General features: G+C 42.7%; 2 pseudogenes; one reads left to right on the forward strand and one right to left on the reverse strand.

The window, feature by feature from the left end:
• Positions 1–3,406: 3,406 nt before the first annotated feature.
• On the reverse strand, positions 3,407–4,398 carry LOC138808241 (glyceraldehyde-3-phosphate dehydrogenase-like; annotated as a pseudogene).
• A 5,946-nt stretch (positions 4,399–10,344) lies between these two features.
• On the forward strand, positions 10,345–11,481 carry LOC138808482 (receptor-binding cancer antigen expressed on SiSo cells pseudogene; annotated as a pseudogene).
• The last annotated feature ends 5,764 nt before the right edge of the window (positions 11,482–17,245 follow it).

Genomic DNA, 17,245 nt, shown 5'->3' on the forward strand with positions numbered 1-17,245 from the left:
CACTGGGCAACCATTACCAGCTCACACCTCCTAACCTTTTAAGCTTTTTTCTAATATCTGGGGCAGACTGGGTAATGAAGGCCACATTTAGGGCTCTTCAGTTCAGGGCCTCAGGATCTATAGGTGAATAGGTCCTATAGGCCTCCAAGAGCCATTCCAGAAAAGCAGCGGGGGACTCACTGGGGAGCTGTACAGTCTCACTCACCTTAGATAAATTAGTTGGCTTCCTAGCCACTGCCCATATCCCTGCTAACAGAGTCTGGTGATCATTGGTAAGCACCTCTCTACCTCAACTGCTATTGTAGTCCAAGCTTGGGTGAGTCAGGAGAAAGAAGGACTGTCTTCAAGCCACTGTACCAGATGCGCTTCCTTTCTTCAGAGATGAAAAGCACTTGTAGAAGTTGCTGGCAATCACCCCAGGTGGGCTGGTGTTGGAAGAATATTGTCTCCAATAATGAGATGAGCCCCTGGGGTTTTTCAGAAATGGATGGGTTTTGTTGTTTCCAGTTATACAAGTCACTAGGTGTAAAGGGAACATACATTAGAAAGGGGGCCTGCCCACAGTCTCCCCCAGGGGTTGGCACCTATCTCAGGGAGTAGAAAGGGGGCTGTGGTCAGATGCTCAGGCAAGCCCTCAGGCTGGTACAAGGAACCACTTCTGATATGGAGGAGACTTAACATCAGAGGCACTGATGGCACAGAATAAGGGGGAGGGTACACCAGTAAATCTTCTTCTGGGGGATCCTATAACACTGGAGGAGAAGATTTTTCAGTTACAGTTTTGCTTACAAGAACTTTAGTTGAATTGATTTAGGACATTGTTTTAAACACTTCTTAAGCCATAATATAATATAACGATGTCCAAGATTTCCAAAAGTGACTCACTGAACCCTATATGCTGTGGGGAGCTCAAAAGTTCCTTCAGAAGGCCATCCAACATCAAAAGAAGGCCACTCTAACTCACAGAGGGTCTTAAAGTGATAAGGACTACAGGAATATCCAAGCTGGGAGAAGACCTTTGTTTAAAAGAAGTTGTTAATCATACATTCCAGGGGTGAACATACAGAGGCTCCTTCTCCCATCTTGGAATAATGGAGTAAGTGGGGGAGTATACAGAACATAGATAAAACTAGTAACAAACAAACATAGAGAAGTAGCCCAAACACAACCCACATGACTTCTCAAGGAAGTCCAAGGAGACATGGCAATGTCTTGTCCTGGCCTCAGACTCAGGAAGTAGAGCTGCATCCAGCCTTATGCTAAGTCTCCCCAAATCTAAATAACTCCTGTCCACATTGGTCCCCAGAAAACAGACCCTCAAGGGAGGCTCAGGGAACCTCAGAGCTGAGAAACATCTCTCAGCAGCTGCCCCTGAGGGCTGAGGCGCTCATCAACGAGGGAATTTCCTGGAGTTAAGTCCTGACGCAATCCAAATGGATTATCTCACTGGGGCCTCCAGATGAAATGACCTTGGAATTGAGAAAATCCACAGAGGCATGGTCAAAGTAACAAAGGAGTTTTATTAGCTGGCAGGAGACTGCCTTGCCCTGGGCTACCTCAAACTAAGAACAGTCAAGGCCTCCAATGGAGCAGAGTTTATAAAAGCAAAGAAAACCACTCAGGTGGAGCTTTACAACTGCTAGACATCAAGATCCTGAAGCCATTAGGGGCAAGGGGTACTCTACAGCTGCTGGTCATCAAGGATGTAAGACCAGGCTGACAGAACTGGAAATGGGGGTCAACACACCATCAGGGAATAGTGGAGGCCTCCAGGTTCTTACAATGGAAGCCAGTTTTTTTCACTACCTCCCAACAGCCCAGCAAACTGTGGTGACATCAGTGCAGAGCAGGGCTTCTGGTTGGGCTAGGCTTCCCATGCCTCTGATTTTCACATTTGGCGGCCAGGTGGTTTGTTCAATTCATAGTGACTTGGTTTAGTGGAGAAAGATGTGTACCACTGTTGACTACTGGTCTAAGCAACTGACTGATCCAGTAGTAAAAGCAGAGCTGAGAATGAGCAATGGCTACTCCCTGTTCTGGGCATGGACATCTCTGTTCATGTCTTTCTCAACAAAACTCAGTACCATCATCTCATTCTGCAGAGATCTGTAGGGCTTTTTGTCACAGTCTAAGAGATATCCTCTTCTAAGCCACTGCTTGTGGTTCCTACCACACAACTTTCTCTTATAACCTCCCAAGCCCTGCTATCCCAAGAGTACCACTATCACCAAAAGCAACTTCTTCAGACACAAGACAAAGTCCATTCTCCCACTCTCTCAGCAATGCATGAATGGCAGGGATCATGTCCTGATCAACCCTATGGCACCTATTCTGAAATCCTAGTTTCTCTACTAAACATTGCTAAATCTATGTTTCTGATGATTTATGTCAAATTTGGAAAGGTAATTTCAGGAACATCTGGTCTATTAATTTGCTTGTCTATAGTGTCAGTGGCTGGAGTGACATTGTTCTCATTCAAGGGAAATGGTATGGTGGTGTTTTACCCAGATCTGTGCTCTAGAAGGGTGTGTACAAGATGGGCCTTATCTCTACTTGAAATATTCAGATGAAATATTCAATTGAAGCTCCCTGGGCTTGAAGTTTGCTTTGCAAAAAAAATGTATCATTTTGCCTCATTCCCTGAGACTTATGTATCCATTACACAATGCACACTATGGAATTTATATGACACTAAATTATTATAAATATGGTATATAAAAGTTGCCATTAGGGCTGGGAAGGTGGCTCAGTGATAGAGTGCTTGCCTTGCATGCACAAGGGCCTGGGTTCGATTCCTCAGCACCACATGAGCAGAAAAAGCCAGAAGTGGCGCTATGGCTCTTGTGGTAGAGCACTAGCCTTGAACTGAAGAGCTGAGGGACAGCGCCCAGGATTAGAGTTCAGGACCCACCACCGACCAAAAAAAAAAAAAAAAAAAAGTTGCTATTAGCCAGGTGCTGGTGGCTCATGTCTATAATCCTAGCTACTCAGGAGGCTGAGATCTGAGGAGGTTCAAAGCCAGCCAAGGCAAGAAGATCCATGAGACCCTTGTCTCCAGTTAACCACCAGAAAACCAGAAATTGCACTGTTGCTCAAGTAGAAGAGCATTTGCCTTGAGCTGAAGAGCTCAGGGACAGTGCCCAGGCACAGAATTCAAGCCCCATGACAGACAGAAAAAGAGGGAAAAAAATTTACTACTCAGTAATTGAACTGTCTCAATCTCCAAAGCTGCTTTCTGTGAGAAGGCAGAGAATAGTATTTTTCTTTTGTTTGTTTGTTTGTGGAGGCAGGGGAGGTACAGCCAGCTTTATTGGTGGTGTGGTGGTGGGCACATCAGGGCTCTGAGCCCCTTCCTTTGGGCGGAGGTCCAGGATGAAAACGGTGAGGAGGGGGGCTTCTCTGTGTGTCAGGGGACTAGTTGGGGGGCGCCATCCCCAACAGTGAGGGAGTTGGAGGCCATGTGGACCATCAAATCAACCACCCAGTGGCTGTAGCCATATTCATTGTTGTACCAGGAGATGAGCTTGACGAAGTGGTCATAGAGGGCGGAAGAGTGGGAGTCACTGAAGACCACCTGGTCCTCAGTGTACCCCCACGATGCCCTTGAGGGGGCCATTGGACGCCTGCTTCACCACCTTCTTAATGTCATTCAGCGGCAGGTAAGGTCCACCAAGGAGGGCGTGGGCATGTGGAAGGCCATGCCAGTCACTTGCTCGCTGAGCTCAGAGATGACCTTGCCCACGGCCTTGGCAGCACCCATGGACATAAGGATGAGGTTCTGGGCCATGCCATATCCATCATGCTGCAGCTTGCCTGACCGTCCGTCTGTGGTCTACGTGTTGGTGATGGTGTGCGTGGTGGTCAGGAGGCCCTCCATGATGCCAAAGATGTCTGGATGACCTTGGCGTGCATGACCCTGGCCAACAGCACCAGGCAGTTGGTGGTACAAGACATGTTGCTGATGGTCTTGAGCAAGTTGTCATATTTCTCATGGTTCATCCTCCCCCCATCACAAACATCGGGGCGTCGGCCAATGGGGCAGAGATGATGACACGTATGGCACCGCCCTTCAGGTGAGCCCAGGTCTTCTCCACCTTGGTGAAGATGTCCATGAACTCTACCACATACTCAGCCCCAGCATTGCCCCATTTGATGTTGGCGGGATCTCACTCCTGGACATGGTGATGGCCTTACCATTGAGGACCAGCTTGCAGTTCTCAGACTTGACCATGCCATTGAACTTGCCATGGTGGCGTCATACTGGATCATGTACACCAGGAGGTTCAGGTTGTTGAATAGGTCAATGACGGCCACAGTGTCCACCTTATTGGAATTGAAGGCAGCTCTGGTGACCAGGCCCCCGATGCAACCAAATCCGTTCACTCCAACCTTCACCATCATGATTCAGGAACCCAGGCTGGCACTGCCTGTGTTAGTCAAACACTGTTTGACTAAATGGGTGATGAGAGTGAACTCATTTGTACCATGTATTTTCTGAATCCCAATGATGACACATAATTAGCACAAATGGGTATGACAGTGTCCTCCCAAGTAGAGGAACCAAGGGGAGACTCCATAGAACTTTCTGCCTCACAACAAAGCTGGGACAGGGGAATAGGCCAAAAGTAATCTCTTATCAAATATTCTACAAAAAAAAAAAGTTCACTAAGGTCTCCCTTTCTCTGTGCTTTTTTTTCTATATGTGTTTTAGTTCATATACAAGTTCTGGAAAGCAATAGATGCGCTTGATTTAAGGAAAAAGCTATCATACAATAAACACGGGAAGCTAAACTTCTGGACAATTTAAAATGACCTTTCTAGCTGAAAAAGAAAGGGATAAGCACTAAGGTGGACCCTGTCCTTTGACCTTGAAGCTTGATTTGAGCTGCTCATTTTTAGAAAAATTTCCCTCATCTGTGGCTCAGGACCTTAGGTCACTATCCTCTCTGGGGTCTCTATTCAAATCTGCTACCTATACTCTCATGGGTGTTTAGGAGGCACTTACAGAGATGAAAGAGAAGGAAGGGCTCACTGGGGTAAATTTTAACCCAATTGGAAAAAAAATTCCAAGACAGCAACATTTGTATTTTAGGCAAAAATAAATGAAGCTATCAGGGCATTCAATGGGTTCTCCTCATTTTGCTGTCCTTATCAAGTAACTCCAGCAAATCTGTACTGGAATTTTAGGGTAAAAAATTATTCAGGAGCTTTAATAAATGTGGATAGTGAGGCAAGGAAAAGGAAGAACATACAAAAAACACCAGTGTCCTAAGCATTGGAAGCTAACCTAGGGTCTTGACTTCCTCAAAGGCTTGGCTCCAGAGTGAAGCTAGGCCTGCCCACTCCTTCTCTGCAAATGGTGTTTACTGTTTGCAGACTGTCTACTTGCTCCTATCTTACAGGAACAAATATCCTAGTAAACATCTAGGTTCAGGAGCTGCTTTCCTGACAGTGTTCTTGAAGCAGAGAAGATGGGGTTGGGGGGGGTCATATCTTTCTGGGATAAAAAGCAACACATGCAACAACACATGTGGCTTCTAAGAAATAGGAACTGTAATGAGAAAGGTGACACTAAAACCTGCTCTACACCCCTACTCTGTATGTAATCCATGATAAACCCCATATCTCAAATAAGACAGCTTCCTAGAGATCTCTATTTTGTGAAAACAATTCTCTAACAGCATCAAACCTTGCCTATGCCTCTCAAAAAAACACTGTGAAATGATATTGATAAATATAATGAGAATAGCATGGTTTCATGTACCTCATGCTTGTATAAAAAGAATATAAGAACTATTATTGTAACCCCTCTGTACAGTATTTTCACAATAAAAAAGAACTATTAATATTTAAAATTTAATAAATGGTATTTATTTACCAATGTGGAAAGCATAATATACACAAGGAAAGGATAACCATATTCACAATATATCCACAAGTAACAATATCCCACATTAGAAGGACATTGTTTCTGAGGAGAATTACAAAATGTTATGTCAAAGCAAGCTTTACAATGTCGGTGTGGGGGAGGGGGGTATGATTGGGTGGGGGGGAGGGGGGAGGCTGGGAAGGGAGGTGAAGGGTAAACAAAGGAGGAGGCTGCAATGCTTGGTAAGAAATGTATGCATTATCCTGCCAATGTAATTGTAACCCCTCTGTACAGTATGCTCTCAAATAAAATAAAATTAAATTAAAAAAAAAAAAAGAAATGTACTTGTTATCTTGCCCATGTAATTGTAACTCCTCTGTACAGTATTCTCACAATAAAACAAAAAAAAAAAAAAAAAAAAAAGAAGGACATTGTTTCTGTAGGACATAGATTTGTATATCATACCCTGCCTGCCCTGGGAAAGAAAGCTCAAAGTCCCTGACTATATGGGTACCAACCATATGGAGCCAACTTTAACTTCTGGAGACTCCTTAAGTTACAGGAGTAAACAGCCCAGGGAAAATACTCGACCCTCTTACAGAAAAATCAATTATTTGATTTTATGTACATAAGAAAAAAGGGGGAATGAAGTAGGGAGATTAGGTCTGGCCAGTACCATATTGGCCATGTGGTGGATGGTAGGGTCTGGCATCTTGTCTTCATGCTGGGGAAGGAGATGTCCCTGCCTCCCAGGTGATGGCGTGCCCAGATCCCTGTAGACAGTCAGGCACTTAGCTGATAGGTTATTAAACCTGTCAGACCAGTGCCTGGGACTAGGAATTTTCTGTGGACTTGCCCCCGCCCTGACACTATTTAGGCCCGGACCAGCCCAGGTGGCATTGCACCATGCTGTGTGTGTCTCCGTGATCCCATCCTGTGTCCTGTCTACTGGCTAGCCTCCAGTCATCATGGCATCCCAGTTCAGCTCTCCATTGAAGCTAAATTGGTTTGTTGGTATTGTTGGTTTGTTGGCCTGTTTCCCAGCTGTGTTATGTGTATTTAGGGGCTGCAGGCTTTTGTAACAACTTGCTGCAGGCAGCCTGCTAACTAAGTAATAAAGACTTCAAAATTCCATCTTAAAAAAGAAAATCCCACATCATAATTGCCCTGAATTTCCACTGGTTTTAATATGTGCTTGACATTTACATGCATATGAAAAGTCTATACAAGCTCATCCCCGATCCCCACAGGACTCCACCCATGCTTGAGCAGTCGAAACTGGTCTGAAATTGTGTACTGTCCTCTACTGGAGATCACAATCTATTAGGTGCCCACCAGGCTGCCAAGCTGAGGCTAATGGCTACTCTGCCTGCATGAAAGGGAGCCTGGGTCTGTCTCATTCTTTTCCAAGGTGGCCTGAGAGAAAGTGGTCAGGACCCCCCTACATTGTCTGCCACACACATTGGTAAGGGATGAACTTCCTAGCCTTACATTCTGTCAATTCCCCTGCACACTCACATTGTTCTTCCTCTTTTTCAAAACCGTGGATATTCTTAGTTCTCTTTATGGACTCAAAAAAAAAAAAAAGGATTCCTTGACCTGTGAAGAAAAGAGAATAAATGGTATTGGCGAACATTATGTGAGGCGCTCAGAGCAGAACCTAGTGTCCCCTGCAGCAAACCAGACCCAGGTATGGTGACTCACAGCCCAGTGCTCCAGTTAACCATTAGGGGTTGCTCAGAATAATTCAGAGGTACAACCTGATGTCAGAAACTGAGGCATGGATAAAAAGGAAGAGGGTTGGACATGGGTTCAAAGTATTTGCATTGTCCAAACAAGAACAGAACCTTCAGGGTGAAACTCATAAGATGGAAAGAAGCAATGTCAAGAGCTCAAAGTAGATGCTCAGAAATAACAATGAGAAAAGATTTTTTGAAATGGCATGAAAGGGAAATCAGTGGCTTGCAGGTAGGAGCTGCTTTGTTTTGCTACTGGAGAGGACATCTTCTCAGTGGCCATAAGTGGTGGTTATGATGATGCTGACAGGACAGGAAAGAGTTGAGGTGACCCATGCTGCTCCCCCTTTATGGAATGTATCACCATATTCATTTACACTCCCTTCTCAAGGCCTAGAATGCTTCTCTGCTATAATGAGGAAAGTAGACTCTAATCTCCAACAGACTTTCCTGGCCATCCAATCCCACCAATATGACCAGAAGAAAATATATATGACATTCTCTTCCTCTAAGGGAAAGTCACTGTGTCCAGAACTTTTTCACATCCAACTCCCTCCATTGTTTGCTTCCTTTCTCCTGAATAGTGCCTGTTTCGTTTCTCCTAGTCAAACTCCTCCTGTAATCTTAGTCTGCAATATAATTGGAGGACAGATTAAGGATACTCTCTCCACAACAGTGAGGTCCTTCCTAAATCAGGAATCTTTTCCATTGTTCTGGGGTTGTGTGGATCCCCCAGATATAACCACAGTCAATTCTAATTTTTTACTGGAAGAACAGAATTTTAATATCGATATTCATGTCTAACATTTCCTATATAAAACAACAAAACTTGCTTTAATCTATAAACAGACCCAGGAGCCTGGCTTCCACAAATGCAAATCTCCGTGGTCTCCTGCATCCCAGGATGGTGTTTCCATTTTGGATGGCATTGCAGCTAGCATGACATTGACCCAATCTGACTGTCTGCCTCTGAACCCCTGGTTGGTTGTGATGGGCAGTACCCTCTCTGGATCAACCCTGAGTAGAGGGACCTATAACACCAAGGGAGGTCAGGTCAAGATATCCAATGCCAGTATCATTTTGGCATTAGGATAGGTGTGTGCATCAGTGATTCTCAGTGCACTAGACTTGAGGTAAATGGAAGGTATTCTCTGGCCTAGGCCTCTCCAGTATGTAACTGCTTATCCCCTGGCCAGCCAGACCAAGGGAAAACATCCCTACATGGAATGCTTAAGTGAAAATTGTTGGACCTGGCTCCATGATTCATCTTTGTCTGCTGGAGGAAGTTCTACTTAGGCACAAAATTGTAATTGGCCATATTGTTCATGGCATAATAACAGTATTGTCAGGGAAGTTCAGATCAGAGCCAGACACAGTGGAATACAGTGTAGAGTCTCTCAACATGGGTTCTTGTGGCCCCTCTAGCAGTGACAGACATGGAAGACCTGCAGCTCCAGTTTCTTGCTCTACAGAGAGACCCTTTTGAGCCATGTGGGAAATCCCGGAATGGATTTGGAATGCACAGGGCAATGATTCAGAGAAATTCTGGGCCCAAAGCAGACCTGGAGTGAAGACACTTTGGTTTCCCCATCAGATTGTTTGCAGAGAATCCATCCCAGAGGGGGTACCAAAGGCTTCTTCTCTATTTTCAGATGGTTGCCTGAGTTGAAGTCTGTGGAGATCATACACAAGACAGATAAGACAGAAACTTCCAGATTCTCATCACAATGAGTGAAATAAAAATACTGGATTTAACTGGAGCCATCTTGGCAATGTGGTTACCACAACCTGCTCTAACTGTGAATGGTTTATGCCTTGGATTACTTTAGGTGATTATGGAAAATACTGAATGGAATCCTCACACCAATGCCATCATTAGAGATGACAAACACAAGTTTAAAGCTAATATGACTTGTCAAAATCCCCTTCATCAGTGAGACAAAGAGCTGGAACCATGTCAATAAGAGGGATTTCCAATGTTCCCATAGACCCATTGATAGACTGAGACATGAGGCCACTGGGCTGATGTAAAGACAGGGAACAGAACTGGTAAGGGCCCGGCTGGAGTAGGAATACACATTGGTGCTTCCTACTTAATGCATGGATATGAGAGTAGCAGTGACCTGGGCCTGCTGCCCAGAAGACCCCTCTTCCTGAATCTGGTCAGTTCTTCAAGGTGTAATCAGTGGAATAGGGAGGGCAGTTGTACCGTAGGCCCAACAGCACCTTCCTACAATCCTCTAGTGTTGTGTGTGGCCACAGAAAGGCACCTGACACAGGCCACACAAATGTAAGGAAATTTGAGTCCTCAACCTTCAGTAAGGTGTGAAGGGTTATAAAAGCCAAGGTTACATTATCCCCTCACTTCTCCAGGGCACAGAGTACACATGATAATCCCAGAGAAAACAGCTTCAATCCACCAGCTCTGGCAGTGCCTTGTAAACCAGGGAGGATAGAAAAGGCAGAGCTATTACAAGTGCAAAGTTGTTATAAGTTACAGAGGGTGAGGGACAACTTTACACTATCCTCTGGCCCATCCACAGCAGTTTTGCCTTGAGGGTTGAGCTTGTGAGTAAGCGAATCCTGTCCCACCTGGTCTGCTAATACCCAACCCAGAATCTCTTGTGCATCATTTCCAGAGACTGCCGCCAAGCAAAACTCATGGCTTTGGTGTTTGCCATGGTAAACCAAATACTTAGTTTCCTAGAAAAAAAGTCTTCCACTACCACAGAAAGAAAAGACATCTACAAAGCCAGAACACTCAGAACCTCTTATTACTTGCTCATCGAAATAGGGAAAGAGGAGTGATTCAGGCCCCCAGGGCCTTTGCCACGACAGGAAGGTGGGCTTGTGGGATAACAGGAAACCCCAAATCTTGACATTTGCCAGTCCTTCCTGCTGTCCCACGCCTGGTCTCTCATCTTTCACGGCAAGTTTGTCCAAAATCCCAGTCCTAGCCCACAGGGCACTCATGACCAGCAACTTTGTGCAGTCCACATGACACCAGTGCAAGGCGTGGGATTGTGTAACTGGACACCTCACGTTGTTTTCCTCATCTGTGCAGTGGATTTTGATTCCTCCCATGCCCATCACTCAGTTTCAGCTACTTAAAGTTTGTACCTGCTTGGCAACGGTATTGTCATTCCTAAAGAGACTAAAGTGTAGGTCTGGCATAGGAAAAATTTTAAGTGGAGACCAAATAATTTTGCCAACTACAGTTGACTATTCTTCAGTTCCAAAGCATATAGATATGGAGGAGTGGACGTCCTGGGATGAAGATGCACCCACAAGTGTAAAGACTGAAGGAGAGAATGGCAATGTGGCATCACAACAAAACACTTTGGAACAACTGAAACCTGACTCTTTTAAGGACATGACACCAACTATAAGGAAAAATCAGAAAATTGTCATTAAGAAGAGAGAATCTTTAATTTTTGGCATCGCCAATGGTAGCACATGTTTCTTCAGTAGACTAACAGCTCTTCATCAGTCGTCTGAATTAGGTGACTTACACACTTGGCAAGAAACTACTAATGCATGAGAAGAGGAAGAAGGTACAGCCTGGGAAGCAGAAGTTGTTCTGAGGCTTGATTTTAATGCATTCATCAGCCCATTCAGGAGACCAAGATTATCCCAAAGTATGTGGAATTCTTAGTGATTGAGACTCAAAAGAACAGAAAAGATGTATGCAACTATCTTCTTCAACTATTTTCTCCAGACATACGATTGTTTTCTGGAGAAAAATTATTACAAATGGAATATATCACTACCTCTCAAGCTAGTGTTTCTAGATAAATAAATGGGTGTAAATAATTTTATGGTGGAAAAGAACTCTATTATCTATTTCCTTCATTGTGTATGATTAGAAAATAAATAATTCTACATTTTTTTGTTTCCATGATCACCTGACCTAAATTAGACAGACTAGAGGTAGGGCTTTCACTTATTTTTGTTATAAGAAGCTGATGTTAACATACCTTTTCTCTAGTGAGAACAGGTATTGTTTTATATATCATTAAGGGATTTGATTATTTGGGTTTTTAAGATGACATTAAATGCAATAATTTTATTTATCAAATATTTTACATCATTTTCCTTTCGTTGATGTGATGTTATACATATTTGCAATTTATATTGCATGTATAAACATTGAAAATAAAAAATATGGAAAGAGTAAATCAGACTTCTGCACATCTTGTCTTTTTCTTTCTGATTTCATACTACAATTGTTCAGTCTCCAAAGAGGCAGCTGTGACCTGACAGCTCTTGTTGAATTCTTCCTGGATTTTGGAAATATTTCTGACCATCCTCTTCGATATTGTTGGAATCATATTCTCTACAAAATCCTCCTTAGAAAGATAAACAGAAAGTTACTTGAAAGTGATGATCCATTAGTTACGGTGACAGTTCACATCATAGTCGTGCTCATGTTGTCTTGTTTATTTCTCTGAGTTCTCACACCCATACTAGGTCTGTGGAACCAAAGCCTTCAACAGAACATTGCAAATGGTTTCATACAATCATAGGATGGGAAGCCCTTGAACTTACCCATATCTACTGGATCATTTCAGCCTTTATCCCCAATTTCATCCCATTTTAATCAAAATTCCAAATACAATGATGCACTTCACCCCAGATGAATTCAATAAACAGATCTTGGGTCAGATTCAGGTTGGAGGCATATGAAGGTGTTCTCTGGGGATGAGAATGCTCACTCTACCTTGCTGAATATCTTCTGCTGACTAAACCCTGTGTTTTGGGACCACTGGGCCCGACTCAAGCAACATCCCTCTGTGAGTTATCACAGTGATAAACATGGATTTATTAGCAAGAATCCCTGATATAACGGCTAGGAAACTAATGGCGGAATGATGAATGTAAACCTAAAGCTAGAGCATCAACAATGGGCCTGTGCTTAACTTCAAATTTTCCTTGTCCAGGATCAAACACCTGGAACATTTTCTCTGCATCATAACCACTTAAGGAACATGGCTATTAATTGCTCTCATACATGCATATTAAATACTCTTAGATCCATGCTTTAGATTTAGCTCCAGTAAGAACTCTATGAAATGATTATGTACAGAATATATTGGTAATGGATTGTTTAAAATGTCACACTAGTATTGCACATGGATATAGATTTTATAGTGGAATGGACTCTCACAAATATATTGACAAACATTTCACATACACTCACTGACAGGCACCTCCCAGGCCTCATATTCAAAAGCACACATCACCATAACTGTTTTGAGGGAAAAATTGAAATGATCAGAGTTTTTCCTTTATCATCAGTCCTGCTTGGCATAAGCTCATATCTCTTTTCCATCAGGAAACTTGAATCAAGATGGATTCCTGAACAGAATCTGACAAGACAGTCCAACCTTCCTCAGCGCTACAGTGTTTCTTAGTGAGTGAGTTGGGAATATGTACAGTTTCCATGCGCTGTGGATTCCACCTTTAGTCAGAGAAGAAAAGACCCAGTGAGAAACTGGTCATATCCAGTCCTGTTTACATAGAGCTATCATTCACTAATGTGACATTAGAAAACTAAATGGGGGGACTTTTATGCCTGTAATAAAGGTTTACAAAAGAATCCTAGATGGGAACACAAGAGACTGAGTCCAAACCAGGCAAAAGCCCAAGAGAGTTTAAAAACATTTTGGTTAAGGATACAGGTGGACCTGTTGCAACAATGAGAAGCACAAGTTGTCATGTCCAAAACTAGCTTTACAACGTCGGTGCGGGGGCGGGGGGGGGGGGGGGGGGGGGAAGGAGAAGGATCGGGATTGGGGGGAGGGGGGAGGCTGGGAAGGGATGTGAAGGGTAAACAAAGGAGGAGGCTGCAATGCTTGGTAAGAAATGTACGCATTATCCTGCCCACGTAATTGTAACTCCTCTGTACAGTATGTTCACAAATAAAATTAAATTAAATTAAAAAATAAAAATAAAAAAAATAAAAACATTTTGGTAAACCCTAATCCTCTTAAAATCAATTTTATATCACAAAGGGATAGTAACTATTGATATAATTTACATACAAAGATATATAATGGAAAAACGTGAATCAGCAGAGATAAATGGCACTAAAAATATGAAAGTTCTAAGATTTAATGAAACATTTAAAGGTAACATCATTTCTGGAACATAAGAAATATTTATACAGACATGATGCAAAGCAGGAAAGGACATCCTTAATCAGGACAGAGACTCAGAGGTAAAATGAACAGAAGTCAGGAGAGAACATGCAAACAATGAAATCAAAACAGTAGTGAAACCAACAGAAACGAAGTGGTTGTGTGTTACAAGACCAAAAAAAGGATGATGGGGGTACATATTTCAAAGAAACTAAATAAGAGTAAAAGATTTGAAACAAATTTCAAAAGTTGAGGACAACCATAGAAAGTTGCATAGATAAACAATTGAGGTATCCGAAAATGAAAAAAAAAAAAAAACCAAGCAAATCATAAAACCTGTAACTCCATTCTCTTCAGCAGGCCCAGATGGGAGGGGCTCACACTCTGTAGCTCCCAGGCCAGGAGCACACTTTCCTCCAACTCCAGTTCACCATCAGAGCAACTGCTGCTAAAGCCTGCTCAAGTGTGGCTTAGGGAGGGGTGTTGCTTATTGCGCGGAGTATAGTTGAGGAGGTGGGAGGGAAGAGATGGTAGGGAAAAAACAAAGGTGGAGGCAACAAAATGCTTGATAAGAAATGAACTCATTACCTTGCTCATGTAACTGTAACTCCTCTGTACAGTATTTTCACAATAAAAAAACTTATTTAAAAAAAAGACTTATGAATGCTGTCCAAAGACTGCACTTGGAATTCATCAGACAAACCTTGGTGCTTCCAAGCTTAAATCAGGAATTACCTGATTTCCTGTTAGGAAACTGGCTGATGAATTCTGACCTCCCACATGCCTGAGCTACCCGATAGTCTGTTCTCTGTTGACCCACTTAGAGCCCTGCTGGATGCACATTGCTGATTCCTGAAGTGAACTCTGAGGAGACAGAGACATGAATTCTTGAACTTGGAGCTGCCATCTTGCTAGTCCTACACGCAGTGTAAATAATTCTAATTTTAAATTGTTTGGATTCAGTTTGCTTTGAAAATGTGTGTTCTCTTTTTAATGGTGTAAATATGTTCATGTATTTTATAATAAACTGTATTCCCTTACTGCATGTTTTAAGTAAACTCTCTTTTCTAATATACAACTGTCTTAGGAAAAATACCCTTAAAAAAGAGGTAGCAGTTTATTGATTATAAAGCAATCACCCTAGTGACCTCTTCCATTACCCATTTTCTCCACATATCTCATGTTGTGTCTATTGAATGCAGTTACTGTTACTTAGTACTTACCATTTGTTTTTATGTCTGTGCATCTCTAGGTATTTTGTTGGCAGAATTCTGTTTATTCTTTTTTTTGGCATATCAAGGTAAGGCTTTTGAAAGATTTATTGAAATAAATTATCTCTGCCTACATATTTACATATCATCCTTTTTCTCAATTGTCAACATCCTAAAATCTTCCAGTTATTTAAAATACATTTTACTGTGCCAATCGTTTTAGGTAATACTGGATTCTTTCCCAAAAGATTACCATAAAACTTACTTTCGAACGTTAAAAAAAATCCAGTAGGACATAAAAGTGACTGTGTGACCTCTGACTGTGGTTCAAATCCTTGAAGTTAACTGGGAAGAACTGGAGAGATGGGATGTAGCCTAGAATTCTGTTTATTCTAATGGAAGTGTTCATAGGAGTAAAATGACTGAGGGCCCTGATGGTTTGGATACTGAGATAGCTGCTCCACTCCCAGTGGTTTTGGTAGTCAATAGACTATAAGATTCTCATGGACTTTCCTGCCTGCTGGCTTCAAACCATAATCCTCAGATCTCCTGCTCCTGAATAGCCAGGATTACAGGCGTGAGCCACCAGCACCTAGCTAGTTGTCTTTCTTTTGGAACTCTTGATCTCATGCTTTCGCTCATTGGCTGACATTCTCCGAGCTCTGCCACTCCTCCAACCATTGACAATTTCCTTTCTCCTTATGAAACCACACTATCTAACATTCTCACATACATATGGAACACTGGATGAAAGGTCAAGGAATATAATAATGTCTCCATTCCTAATAACTTGGTTTCTTAGAACTCTGATGTGATTGCCATTGGTTTGGGTTTCTGTTGTTCTATTGGATATAATTAAAGCCAAACTACCTGTAGCATGATTGTTACAGGTATGGGATGAGGTTAGTGACTGGAGAGAGATATTCGATCTTCACAATTCTATGGTTGACCTCAGAGCTATGCCTAGTCCAAGAATTTGGGTTTTGGACAAAGAATGAAGATAAGAAATGGAGAACATATATATCACCCTCCTCTCCTGAAGGCCATGGAAGTGTGCAGAAAGCCCATGGGAATATTCTTTATCTCATTCCCGGGCAGCGACCTTTTAATCAAGACTAGACAGAGAAGCAGAATGGAAAGGGATGCTCTAAGGCCTGAAAAGGTAGAGGACCAAGGTAAACTTCTTCTCTACCTCCTGACAAGTTAAGGACAACTCTCTCTCCACATTCACCTAGCACCTGAGAGCCAGGCCTGTGCCAACAGACTCCTTCCATTGTGAATCAGCATCCCAAGACACATCAGTGAACTCCATTGCTGTGATATTTTCCAGATGCAGAATCAGGAAAAGTAAAGCTTGTGGAGAATATTGTGTGTTTGTTTTTGTTTCTTTTTTTGTCAGATGTGGGGCCTGAACTCTGGACCTGGGCACTGTCCCTCAGCTCTTCAGCTCAAGACTAGCGCTCTACCACTTCAACAACAGTGCCAATTCTGGATTTTTCTGCTTATGTGGTGCTGAGGAATCAAACCCAGGGCCTCATGCATATGAAGCAAGCACTCTACCACTGAACCACCTTCCTAGCACTGAGAATATTGTTTTTAAGTAGCAAAGAAAATGAGACTGCAGCCAGGTGCCCGTGGCTCACGCCTGTAATCCTAGCTACTGAGAAGGCTGAGATCTGAGGATCGCATTTCAAAGCCAGCCCAGGCAGAAAAGTCCATGAAACTCTCACCTCCAATTAACCACCAGAAAACCAACTGGCTCAAGTGGTAGAGCCCTCACCTTGAGCTAAAGAGTGCAGGGATAGTACCCATGCCCAGAGTTCAAGCCCCCATGACCGACTAAAAACAAAAGAAAAAAAATAAAATGAGACTGCAAGTTTCCATGCCTTTAATTGTCCCAAATTTATTCCTATGTCACTAATTTAAAGGGTCACATATATTCCTTATTCTTTGTATTCTCTGCTCCTTTCTTTGGTCTCCAGAGCTAAAGCATACCTATACGTCCCAGAAACTTTAACCACTGTGTCCCATCTCCAGAGGATTTCCTACCTGCAGAGTCATCTTTTTCACTAGTTGAACCATAGCATCTCATATCCCAGGCAAAGAGCATTGCAAAGAAATTTACTCCAGAGAGTACCTCTCCCCTTCTCTCTTTATTACACTAGAGTATACTATGTGTTCTGTATTGTCAGATAAGGTTTGGTCCAAAAGTTCATATCTGGAGGCTTGATGCTGAGTGTGGCAGTGTTGAAAGATGATGAAACCTTTCAGGGGTAGGTTTTCACAAAG

This window comes from Dipodomys merriami, unplaced genomic scaffold (genome assembly GCF_024711535.1).
Source record: "Dipodomys merriami isolate MVZ:Mamm:240054 unplaced genomic scaffold, mDipMer1.0.p SCAF_45, whole genome shotgun sequence".
Taxonomy (NCBI): domain Eukaryota; kingdom Metazoa; phylum Chordata; class Mammalia; order Rodentia; family Heteromyidae; genus Dipodomys; species Dipodomys merriami.